The 12,969-nt window shown below is 40.7% G+C and overlaps 1 non-coding gene across 1 annotated transcript; it reads right to left on the bottom strand.

The window, feature by feature from the left end:
* Nucleotides 1-11,709: 11,709 nt before the first annotated feature.
* LOC136337109 (small nucleolar RNA SNORA5) lies at nt 11,710-11,850 on the bottom strand. Its single transcript, XR_010731814.1, has one exon. It is a non-coding gene; the product is annotated as a small nucleolar RNA SNORA5 (small nucleolar RNA).
* Nucleotides 11,851-12,969: the final 1,119 nt, after the last annotated feature.

Here is a 12,969-nt window from a genome sequence, read left to right as displayed (position 1 = left end):
TATAAAATGGGAACGGAGTGGGAGTTTGTCGCTCTTGGTTCCTGAGGTTAGCATGAGAGAGCAGAGGAGAGCAGAGAAAGGCCATGTGGAGGAGGCCAGGAGAAGCAGCCAAGATGGTGGAGTGCTGAGTGAGATGCCAGTTTGTGTAGAGTTTGTATTTGGGATAAGGAAGGAGATGGGGAACAGAGGTGAATAAGTCTGGTGAGCTAGAAACCTTTGATTCTAGGAAACTCGGATAAGTCAGTGGCTTTGTGAGCACTGAGTGTGACTGGGTTTTGGAGCCCAGTGTGTATTTTTACTTGCCTGCCGGGTGCAAGCTAGAATTAAAGATGACAGCCCATCTGCTTTTGGCTCCGCTGTTTCTTTACCGACTGTCCGAATCCAATGCGAACCTGCATGGGCCAGGCTGTTCTGATGGTGGCCCTGGCCTTGGCTACTGGCTTTACAGTGCCCCAAACAGCAGCATCAGAAACAGCTGGAAACCTGGTAGAAATGCAAATTTTTGCCTCTGTACCACACCTACGGAGTCACAAATGCTATCTTCTAACATTAGCCAGATGTTTCTGGCTGCTTAAGCTTGAGAACCACCAGTACAGAGGTAACTTTGAAAAATATAGACCATGTCATTTAAACTGTTTGCTTAAAATATTCAAGGACAGACTCCTGATAACATCAGAGAGCAGCATTCCATCATTATCTTCCTTAAATCCCCTCCTATCCCCTGCATTTCAGCCACAAAAAAATTCTTTATCTCCATTGTATAAGAAACTTGAGATTTAGAGAGACAACTTGCCCAAGGATAAACAACCAGCAAATGAAAGACATTCAATGTTCTTATCACTAAGCAATAGTAATTATTTCTTGTCTGGTTTGTTAGCTTGTTTGCTTATTTGTTTATTTTTTTTGTACAGTGAGTAGATGAATGGAGGCGTGAACATAACAATTACTCATCTGATCATCAAATTCAGTATCAATAATGATTAAGGGCTCTATTAAAGTTTTCAAAATAATGTCTTTGAAATAAATAGGAAAACATATAGGCCAGATTTCTATACTTAAGTCTATGTGATTAAATACAAATTGGTACATATATAAAAATGTTTATCAACCAGGAAAATCTCTCAGTAGAGTCTGTGTTTGACTAGAGACTCTCTAGCCCTGAGCTATTGCATATTTTCACGAGGATTTGGATAAGGACATTGGCTGTAAACTAAAGACATAAACAGGTGATAAAAAGCTACCTAAGATAACCAATATACAGGATGAGAGAATTTAAATAAAAAGCTTAACAAGATCCAAAAGAAAAACAAACTCAATGATTCTAATAATAAGAAATTTAATGGGAATATATTCAGTCTGAGAAAAGCGTGTTATAACTTTAGGATGGTTAAGAGTCTGGGCTTTGAAATCAGGCCAAACTTTATAAATGTAAGTCCTATATTTTTATTTAACTTCTTATGTGAGTAATCTTTGGAATTTTATTGAAAATTTCCCTGACTTCAATTTTCATTTTTGAACAATAGGGAAATTGCTGTAACAACCTCTTAGTATTAACATTGACTAAGAATTAATATAAAATTCTCAGCATAGTAGCTAAACTATAGTAAGTATGAAAGCTGTGTTCTCTAGTAACAATTTTTTATATATCACACTGACTTTGCTACCTGGAGGGAACAAACATATCACCTAAACTTTATCAAACCATCTATAGATCTGAGTACCACACAGGAAAAGCTTTCACAAACTGATTCTCAGCCAGAGGCGCTGAAAAAAAAATGCAATGATGGGAACAACAACAACAAAAAGCCATAAAGAGATGTTTAACAAAGACAAGTAAGGACTAAAGGATATGACTGAATACTTTAAACTTCTAAGGATTGTTTTATCAGAAAGAAACTAGAATAGAATTTGGAATAAAGAATAAATGTTATGGGGAGATAGATTTACACATAACATACACAAAAACATGTATTAACAGAGACATCCAAGGGAACTCCAGAACTAGTACATTTCATATGACTGAAAAATTTCAAAAACAGATTAAAGGTCACTGGCCAGGGTAATTTGAGAGAGGATAGATATATCCAATCAGTAGTTAAAAGAGAGGATAAGATTCAACTGAAAGGTCTGACTTCAACAACTAACTAGAATTTGTATTACTCATTAATTTTATCTTAGTAGTGTCAAAGCAATGAAAACATTACCCCTTGTCCCTCCAATACTAATTGTTGAGTGGACTGTAACAAGTAGTATAACTTCTTTCTCCTTAGGGTAAATGTATTTTAATGATTCTCCATTAGCGACACAGCAATCCATTTCATTGGAAGCCTCTAATCTAGTTTGGTTATGAATGAATCTCTCTTTCTCTGTTCCAAAGAAAGAAGAACATAATGTAATTGTCAAGAAGAAGGGCATTTTATTCATTATTGTCCATTCAGGGATAGTTTTGAAAGCGAAAGAGGGTAATAATAATCAGATATGCTGAAGGGAGACTGGGAGTAAACTAGAACTTTCTGGGTAAGCTCAAATATCTGATCATCCTAAATGCATATGACTAAAATAATTACTGTTCAGTCTGCTTATCTAATTGTTGAGAATACTTTGTGGGAAAAGAGTGCTAAGTGAGAGAACTACAGATTAGACAAATGTCACCAAGGACTGACCATAATGGATTCTAATCTTTCATGGGGATTTGGTCTTCCCTAAGTACATAATGTGATTCATTTGGCATTTCTTTTGTTCACTGATGATGTCACCATAACCAAGCAACAACAAAACATGGCCCTTTAAATAATTAATACTATCTCAATAAAATTGAAACAAGCCAACATGGCAGGTAAGAATAAAATATCAGATTATTTTTCATGTTTTCCATATTTTCTTTTTTTTTCTTACTTATCCCTTTCTGTAGAAAGTAACTTAATGAACTTAACATTTAATTTCTTCCCTTGCTCTTATAAAAAAAAAGGCTTTCAGGAGGGAGTAACTTCTTGCCTTTAATATGATGTGAATTCTACACCTTTCTTTGTAACATGGCTTTGACATGGCCAAAGCTTTGGGAAAGCTTCATTATCCAAACACTTTGGATCGATGGGAAGTTAAATGTATAATGTGCTGAGATGACAAACTGCTAACGCTGAAAACCTCAATCACTGTGAATCATTCTGTGCAGAACTGGATAAATAGCCAAGAAGATGCAAAGAATTCATGAGCTGGTCTGTCACTTCCGAAGATGTGAATTCTAATCTTGATGTACAGAATGGGGAAAAAGAAATTAACAGTAGGCCTTATAAGTATTGAAGAGCAGATCTCAAAAGAATGTACAGAGTCATTAAACTTTAATAAAGCATCCCTGGCCGGTTGGCTCAGTGGCAGAGCGTCGGCCTAGCGTGCAGGAGTCCCGGTTTCAATTCCCGGCCAGGGCACACAGCAGAGGCGCCCGTTTGCTTCTCTACCCCTCCCCTTCTCCTTCCTCTCTGTCTCTCTCTTCCCCTCCCGCAGCCGAGGCTCCATTGGAGCAAAGATGGCCTGGCGCTGAGGATGGCTCTGTGGCCTCTGCCTCAGGCGCTAGAATGGCTCTGGATGCAACAGAGCGACGCCCCAGAGGGGAAGAGCATCACCCCCTAGTGGGCATGCCGGGTGGATCCCGGTCGGGCGCATGCGGGAGTCTGTCTGACTGCCTCCCCATTTCTGGCTTTGGAAAAATGCAAAAAACAAACAAACAAAAAATTTTAATAAAGCAAAGAGTAAGCTATTCGGAAAATTCTTAAGTTTGGGGCAGTGGGGTAATGACAAAAAAAAAGTTGTAAATGTATGATCTCCCTTTAGCTAGCCAACATCTAGCAATTTTAGCTCAATTCAAAAATATCCCAGTAATAGAAGAGGCTCTGTAAAGCCAGTAGCCACGGCCACCATCACAGCTGCCTGGCCCATGCAGGTTTGCATTTGATTCGGACAGATGGTAATGAAACAACGGCCCCAAGAACTGGTGGGCCATCATCTTTATCCTAGCTTGCACCCGGTGGGCAAGAAATACACACAGTGGGAAACACTTTCTTTTCCATTCAGGGCTCCCAAAGCCACTGACTCATCCAAGTTTCCTAGAATCAAAGGTTTCTACCTCACTAGCCTTAGTCACCTCTGTTCCCCATCTCCTTCTCCCTGCACAAACTCTGCACAAACTGGCTTCTTCTTTAACACTCCGCCATCTTGGCTGTTTCTCTCCTCCACGAGGCCTTTCTCTGCTTTCCTCCTGCATGGGCTCCTCTGTCCCATTTTATAGTATAGAAATCAAAACCTTTAATCCAATATACAAACAAGGAAGTCTCTGATACAAAGTCACTTATCTGAGGCATAATGGGATTCCTCATGAGAGTGCACTACCCCACATCATGCAATAGTCAAGGATGTGGGGAAAAGCTTAGTTTTGAAAAGATCTTAGTATTAAAAGGGTGGGAAAGGCTTAGTTTTAAAACTAAGCCTTAGGCTATAATGACCCTGCCTGCTTACACCTGTCCCCCACACACAATGCAAACTATAAGGGAGCAAACATATGTATCATATTTACAAAATTATTTGACCATCAGGCTTTCATATGTTTCTGAATTATGGATCATCTTATAATAGGAATGGATTTGGGGAACTAAAAGTCAAATGGACAAGTCCCCCAACCACAGTTTTATTTTCTCGTATTACTTAAGTCTGTAGGTAATCTCTATCTAAAACCATTAAGACACATTTTCTTTGCAATTTGAGAATATTTTATGATTTAACAGAATAAAATGTTTTCCAAAAAATATATTCATTAAAACATATTGGGCTGAACCATATGGAATTGATAATATTTTTACCACTTTTAAGTTCAAAGATGACAATGTCATATGGTTCTACCTGACAGATTTATACATACAGGGTAAGAGGAAATCTATACTGAGCATTGCGCTCTTCACATTAAACATGGTCCTCCCATTTTACCTTCACTGTAATACTGAATAAAAATTTAGATTTGGGAAATTTCAAGTAACGTTCCTAAATGATGTGGCTAAAGAGTAGGAAAATGGGTACCCAACAAAGGCCTTGCTGACCTCCTAGGCGAAGTCATCACATATAAGTGATTCCGAGGCTGCTCACCGCACAAGGCTGACAGCCAAAGAGGAAGGTGAGGGCTTAAATTTCCCAAGCTGGGAGCCATGGGGTGGCAGGCAGATGGGCCTTTTTCAAAACAGGCTGAACCAACATAGAACCCATCCCACGTGCATTCTGTAATGTTAACTCTGACCTCCCCTATCAGAAGGGGGAGCCTGTTTTCTCTCTCCTTCAAGCTGGGCCAAACCTTGTGAACGCCTTCAACAATAAAATAAAGCCCAATGACACTGCATGACCTCTGAGTCCAGGTCATCAAAGGAAGAGGACTTCCCCTTTCAGGGTTTCTCTCCGAGCAAATCTACTGGGAGACCTGAGCCCATGTTTACTCTTTGTTTGTTTGAATTACTGAATTTCTTTTTGTTTACAAGGCAGATTGTCCTTCGCTTGGTATACCACACCTTTAATTTTAGGTGGGGTGAGGTAGGGGGGTGCTATCCATGAAGGGAGTCCATCTGGAATACAGGTGAAAGGTGATTTGCCTTTTCTTAAGAGACACTTATGTCTAAATAAAAAAATAAATCCCATTTGCAACTCAGTGTAATACTAAGCATTCCTGAGATAAATAAAAATGAAGCTCAGGAGATTCAAGTGCTTTTTGTCACTTAGGTGAGACCTATGCTTATATAAAATATCGATACAACAGTCATGCCACTTTCTTACGTGATAGCATTGATAAAAGACAGGCTGTCCCGGAGAAGTGTGTCTTTGGCAAATGCAGTCACTACGCCCCCAGGGGCTCCCCGTAAATTAAACATGTCGGCAAGCGGAGCACAAGGTGAAACGGGGGGTTTCATCAGTCACCCACATCCGTGGCTGAGTCCAGGCTCCAGGAACAGTGACCAGTGAGGATTTTCATGGCTGTTATAGATCCATGAGAGTATTTAAGTTCGAAAGTTATATCTGTTCCAGAAAAGACAGACTTCTAAATCCCGTTCCTTTATCAAGTTAGGCCGTACACTTTTATAATGCATTAGATCATCGTGATAGAACCATGGTGACTTTTTTATTTAAAGGAAGAGCTGTGCAGTTTCCCCTACTTTTATTCTTTCACATTGAAAGTTATTTAAACATACCTTCTCCTCTCTTCCATAGGCCACCCTTTAAGGGTGGTGCTAATCTAATTTTCACTTGAGATGATTCAGAGCTTTCCAAATCCATTCTCTGCTCAAATGACATGTAAATCAGATTAATTTGCTCGTGTTACAGATTTAGAGATAGGAATGCTGCCTCTGGGGTGTCAGCAGTAAAAATGCCTCTAATGTTTAGTAGTGTGTGTGTGCGTGTGTGTGTGCGCGTGTTTTTTTCTGACTGGGCAGTACCTCCCCACAGGAATATCTTCTGGCAGATGCGTTTTCTAAGGAACTACTCGGGAGGCAGAGAGACTCAACAAAGCCATTTGAAGAAGTCAGAGAAAGCATTTGAGGCTAAGCTTTCAATTACGACAGTCAGACACACTTGAAAAAAGGTTCGACAAGAAATTGTAAATCTTATTTTTTAAACGTTTTCAGTAGCAGTTTCGAACTGGAACATGGTTAAAGAAGGGACATACACAAAACGACCCTTCTGAATTTGAGACCAGTTGTGCGGTGTTTCCAGTCTTGAGTGCTTCAACCAGCTCAACTGTTGGTCAAATAAGTTGGTAAATATGATACATGTTTGCTCGTTTATAGTTTTCCTTGAGTGTGGGGAACAGGCTGTAAACAGGTCAGGTCATTATAGCCTAAGGCTTAGTTTTAAAACTAAGCCTTTCCCACCCTTTTAATACTAAGATCTTTTCAAAACTAAGCTTTTCCCCACACCCTTGATTATTGCATGATGTGGGGTGGTGCACTCTCATGAGGAATCCCATTATGCCTCAGATAAGTGACTTTGTATCAGAGACTTCCTTGTTTGTATATTGGATTAAAGGTTTTGATTTCTATACTATAAAATGGGACAGAGGAGCCCATCCAAGAGGAGAGCAGAGAAAGGCCTCGTGGAGGAGAGAAACAGCCAAGATGGCGGAGTGTTAAAGGAGAAGCCAGTTTGTGCAGAGTTTGTGCAGAGAGAAGGAGATGGGGAACAGAGGTGAATAAGGCTAGTGAGGTAGAAACCTTTGATTCTAGGAAACTTGGATGAGTCAGTGGCTTTGGGAGCCCTGAATGGAAAGGGAAGTGTTTTCCCACTGTGTGTATTTCTTGCCCACTGGGTGCGAGCTAGGATTAAAGGTAATGGTCCACCAGTTCTTGGCGCCGTTGTTTCATTACCATCTGTCCGAATCAAATGCGAATCTGCATGGGCCAGCCGGCTGTGATGGTGGTCGTATCTACTGGCTTCACAGCAATCATCAGAAATGGATGTTTTCTCATGATTATACGTCAATTTAAATACAGATGATCCAGCAAGAAAAAAGGGGGAGTAACATTATGTCATGCACATAAATACACAAGCCAGCCTGCTGATGGCCTAACTCCTGTGTATGAATGAACAGGGAGTATAAATCTCCCTCTCTTCAGTCTTTCTCAATTCCTTAGTGGAGCTCCCTGAGTATGATGCTTCTTTAAAAGCTGGTATGTTTTTGTTTCACATGCTCCAGTGCCTCTAGCCAGTATTTGACCAGATGACCAGTGGCCCCTCCCAGAGCTGCAGAGAGAACTGGGTTTAGACTTCTGGGAGATGATGTGTCTTTCCTCAATAATGTGTGATAAGGTACCAAGAAACTGTAAACTTAGTATTAGCAATGACATTTTACAGAGGAAAAGTCAGGCTTCTTAGCCCCTCTTTTCTGTAGAGAATGGAAAGAGAAGAATGCAGGAGCTTCCTGGCGTACAAGGACAACTAGGTCACCTACTCATAATTCAGCTAGTTCCTAGAATTCTCTGAAAGGGTGCCTGGGACCACTTGACATACAGAGCAAAGAAAATAGAGTTTAACTAAAAACCTTAGAAAAGAATGTTTATGTACCTGTAAGGCCAGCAGCCAAGGCCAGGGCCACTATCAGAGGAGCCCAGCCCATGCAGGTTCGCATTGGATTCGGACAGTTGGTAAAGAAACCATGGAGCCAAAAACTGGTGGGCCATAGTCTTTAATCTAGCTTGCACCCGGCGGGCAAGTAAAAATACACACTGGGCTCCAAAACCCAGTCACATTCAGTGCTCACAAAGCTACTGATTTATCTGAGTTTCCTAGAATCAAAGGTTTCTAGCTCAACAGCCTTATTCTCCTCAGTTCCCCATTTCCTTCCTTATCCCAGATATAAACTCTGTACAAACTGGCATCTCACTCAGTACTCCACCATCTTGGCTGCTTTTCCTGGCCTTCTCCACGTGGCCTCCTCCCGCTGCTGGCTCTATTCTCTCTGCTCTCTCATGCTAACCTCAGGAACCAAGAGAGCAAACTCCCGCTCTGTTCCCATTTTATAGTGTAGAAATCCAAACCCTTAATCCAATATACATAATGGGGAAGTCTCTAATACAAAATCACTTCTATGAGGCATGATAGGATTGTACCACCTCACGCCAAAAAGGGTGGGACAGGCTTAATCCCAAAACCAAGCCTCAGGCTACAACAATTCTCAACACACATTAATATCACCTGGGCAACGGCCTCTTTAACAAAGTGAGCATAATACATTTTATCTGCCCAACAGTACCTCAATCAAGAATTCCTATACTCACCCTAGAGTCATGAGGTAACTATACCTCTAGACAAAGGGACTGCGAGCCGCTCCTTACCCACCCCAACCGGTATGTGATTTGGTCTATAAAATCAGCCACAGAATTGGAGGGACTTGCTACATGATTTGGGATTGTGCCCCGTGTAGCTAGCCGGCTAATTAATAAACTCCTCAAAAATTCATTTGGACTTGGCGTCTCTATGTGACCCGTGTGTTAAGGTACAGTACTTTACAACAAAAGTACCTTCTCAAAGTATTTTTCAAAAGCAGTTTTGAATAGAGTCCCAATGAAACTTGTGCCCGGAGATTTAGTTAAGGTTCAAATTTACAGATCACATCAATGAAGTAGCAGAAGTAATAATAGGAATCAATAATAGTGGTTAAAAAGCAACGTGCACCCTGGCCGGATAGCTCAGTTGGTTAGAACGTTGTCCCGAAGCGCAAAAGTGGCTGGTTCCACCCTTAGGGCACAGAGAATAACAGATCGATGTTCCTGTCTCTCCCTTTCTCTCCTTTCCTGTCTCTAAAATCAACAAAATAAACACCAATAAAAAGAAGAAGCAGTAAGCTACATAACAGATTAGGTACTTTGCATTCAGCTCCTTTATTTATCTCGCCAAACCAGAAGATAATAGATTATTACTTCCATCTCAGAGATGAGGAAACTGAGAAAAGTTAAGAGAATTCCCCAGCAGTAAGTCAGAATTATATCTATGATCTGGTTCCAAAGACATCACAATCTTCGTCACACCAGGGTATTATAACTCTCGTTATAACTACTCTAGTCGTCACCCTCCAGATATAGTCTGTGTTCTGTATATTTTACTTGCTTCACTGAACAGATTACACAGTTTAATACAATTGTTCTGATCGACTTGTTTTGACTCATCACAATATCCTGGAAGAATTGACATCTGCTTGCTACTGTTATTTTGTAATTGTTTTTAAAACAGGACTTTGACATTAAACAAAATGATCATTCAAGCCTCTCTACTTTTTGTGAGAACAGAAAAAATGTTTCTGAAGAGTAAGCAGCTTTTATTTTCTAGGCTACTTTTTGTGTTGAAGCCAGAAACAAAACAGATAATTACTTTTTATTCCTTAAATATGTCTGTCTATGCTGGTACAAACAGTCATGGTTAATACTCAGCATGCTTGGCCATGTCTTCTAAAAGTCTCGGTGAACACAGTAATCACAGTTCCATTCCCAGCAGCGGGTCTCATGGGTCCTAATCTGTACTTAAGTCCACCATTTGTTCAAGTGACAGCTAAACACATTGTAAGGTCCTGTGACTTAATTCATTAATGCCTCAGCTCTGGGCAACCTTTGGTCAGGGTCATGTAATTCTTTCTGCCCCTTTAGCTTTAGATAGAGTGGGAGGCTACTCTGTCTAGCAGGAACATGCCCTTGATCCAGGGGATATAAATCTAATGGCACACTGCTTAAGGGTGAGCCTCTCTCTGTGTTCGCTCAGGACTCTCGCGACATTAATTAACCCAAAGCACGCTCAGTCTCACTGCACCGTGCTCCCCAGCCCTGTCGATTAAATGCCTTCTGCTCCCAACCAGCCCCCTTTCCTTAAAAGAGAGAAAACCTGTTTTATCATTTTACCGTTTTACCAGTTTCGCTCTCCAGTAGCTCAAATGGATGACCTTCCTTGGCTCTATTGATTTCTGTATGGCAAGTGTGTATTGCCTATTTACCCTTAACCTGCTGTGCTGCGCCTGCCTTCCTGCCTTTCCAGCGGGCAGATACTGCCTTTGCGGAAGTCACTGGAGAACTTGCTAACTACTGAAACCAACAATTTTTCTCGGGTCCTCTCTCCCCAGATATTTTAACTTCTCTCAGACACCGCTGGAGTTATGGCTAACAGTTACTGAGCTTTCACTATGAGGGACTTGAACACTCTTCTTATTGACATCTCATAGAATACCATGAGGTAAATATTTTCCTTCATATCCGTTCGCAGGTGAGAAATGAGACTCCCACAGATAACATAAGTCTTGCAGCTGCATTTTAAACACAAGAAGAGCCTATAGTCCCCATCTGGTAGTCCTTTATATTGCTCTACAACAGGGGTCCCCAAACTATGGCCCGCGAGCCACATGCGGCCCCCTGAGGCCATTTATCCGGCCCCCGCTGCACTTCCGGAAGGGGCACCTCTTTCATTGGTGGTCAGTGAGAGGAGCACATTGACCATCTCATTAGCCAAAAGCAGGCCCATAGTTCCCATTGAAATTCTGGTCAGTTTGTTGATTTAAATTTACTTGTTCTTTATTTTAAATATTATATTTGTTCTGGTTTTGTTTTTTTTACTTTAAAATAAGATACGTGCAGTGTGCATAGGGATTTGTTCATAGTTTTTTTTATAGTCCGACCCTCCAACAGTCTGAGGGACAGTGAACTGGCCTCCTGTGTAAAAAGTTTGGGGACCCCTGCTCTACAGGAATCTATTACTTGGCTAGCATATGGGACCATCATCGTCGGCATTATGTAACATACTTCTCCTTCAGACACCTCATCTTCCCAACTAGATAGATCATCACCTCCTAAATTGCAGTGACTATATTTTTTAACTAACCCAAAATACGGGGTTCTGTAGTCTAAGTCCAGTTAGAGCTGTTATACAGCTGAAGCAAATTAAAATGCTCTGCACTCTTCCTGACATTTGGCAGCATGTGATCATCAAGGCCTTGAAAAGCAATAAGCAGATTTCTGTGACCCACTCCTCTTGAATGAAGGGTAGATTATCTGATGAGACCACAGGAGATTACAGGGATGTCTAGGCAATTAGAATTGGGAGTAGCAGTTTTAATGGTTCGTGTACGTAAAGACATGTGGATATGTAACCGGTGTGGACACAAAATGTTACCATTTCCTAAGAAAGAGGTCATTTCTCCCCCCCCCCCCATGTCCACAGCTAAACTTATCCCCAGGTCCCAGGGCAGGAACCCAGAGCCGATGAGCGGTGGAGCTTACTATAGCAGCCATCTGGGCCAGCCCCAGCTGAATGATCACATGCTGCTGGGCTGAATTTGACTTGGCTGAAGAAGAGGTCATTTCTATTTCTTGTTTAACCCAAGTAGAGCTAAGCTATACTGTTTCTTACCAGTAGTGGACCCAGCTATGGAGGAGAGGGGCCGAGGCAGCACTGGGAAAATTGATCTACAGATTGACCAATTGATCAAGACAAGAAATTGATCAAGAGAACAACAGTCTGGTCACCACTCAGGAAAATTGATCAATAGATTGATCAATTGATTAAGAAATTGATCAAGAGAAGTCTGGTCACCACTCTGGTCTATATGTAAAATAAAGGTATTAGATTTTAATGATTTAAAGAATCTATCCTGCCTTCAAATTCTATGATCTGTTAAAGAGAGAGAACAATTAAGAGAATGAAAAAGGGAAGAGACTGGGCAATTTCACTTAAGGGACCTTATTCTTTAAGTACGGCACCCTCTGGGCTTTGGTAACAGTAATTTTCATGCTTTGCTTGGTTACAAAGAGTCCACCTTTAGATGGGGGTTCTCTGTTTCACTTTCTCTTTAATTTAAATGGCAAGGGTTGGGGTGTTGGTTGAAGGTTTGCAGGTACAACACTCTCAAACTTAACTCTCTTCCTCCTCTGTTAAACTTTTCCTCAAAACTCAGGAGCATGCAGTCTTCAAGAAAGATATGCAAACAATTCTTATGTTAAAAACATACTCAAGATTATTCAAAATAAGAAAAATATGCAATGAAAACTTCCCTGAGGTAACATTTATCACCACTGAGATCACCAAATTTCTATTCACTATACAACATATTCTGCTTTTGAGACTGTGGGGAAAAGACTTGCTCATATTTTAAATGATAGGAATGCAAGATGGCACAATCCCCAAGGACTCCTCAACATTGAATCTGAAAATATTTAGCAAAATTGTATATAAAGAAACCACTTGACTCAATAATCTTCCTTTTTGGAACCCAACCCAAGTTATACTGAAAAAATACAAAATGATTTATATTTAAGGTTAACCGATGTGGCATTATTAGTAATAGCAAAAGATAGGAATAATATCAAATATCCATCTACAGGGGACTGACTGAATGAACGATCCACAGAACAAAGCACGAGGAAACTTCAATAATGAATAAGGAAGAGCTCCCCGTATTGACATGGGATG

This window comes from Saccopteryx bilineata, chromosome 4 (assembly GCF_036850765.1).
Source record: "Saccopteryx bilineata isolate mSacBil1 chromosome 4, mSacBil1_pri_phased_curated, whole genome shotgun sequence".
In the NCBI taxonomy this organism is placed as follows: domain Eukaryota; kingdom Metazoa; phylum Chordata; class Mammalia; order Chiroptera; family Emballonuridae; genus Saccopteryx; species Saccopteryx bilineata.
Note: the sequence above shows the minus strand (reverse complement) of the source record. Positions and strands in the feature narration are given on the sequence as shown.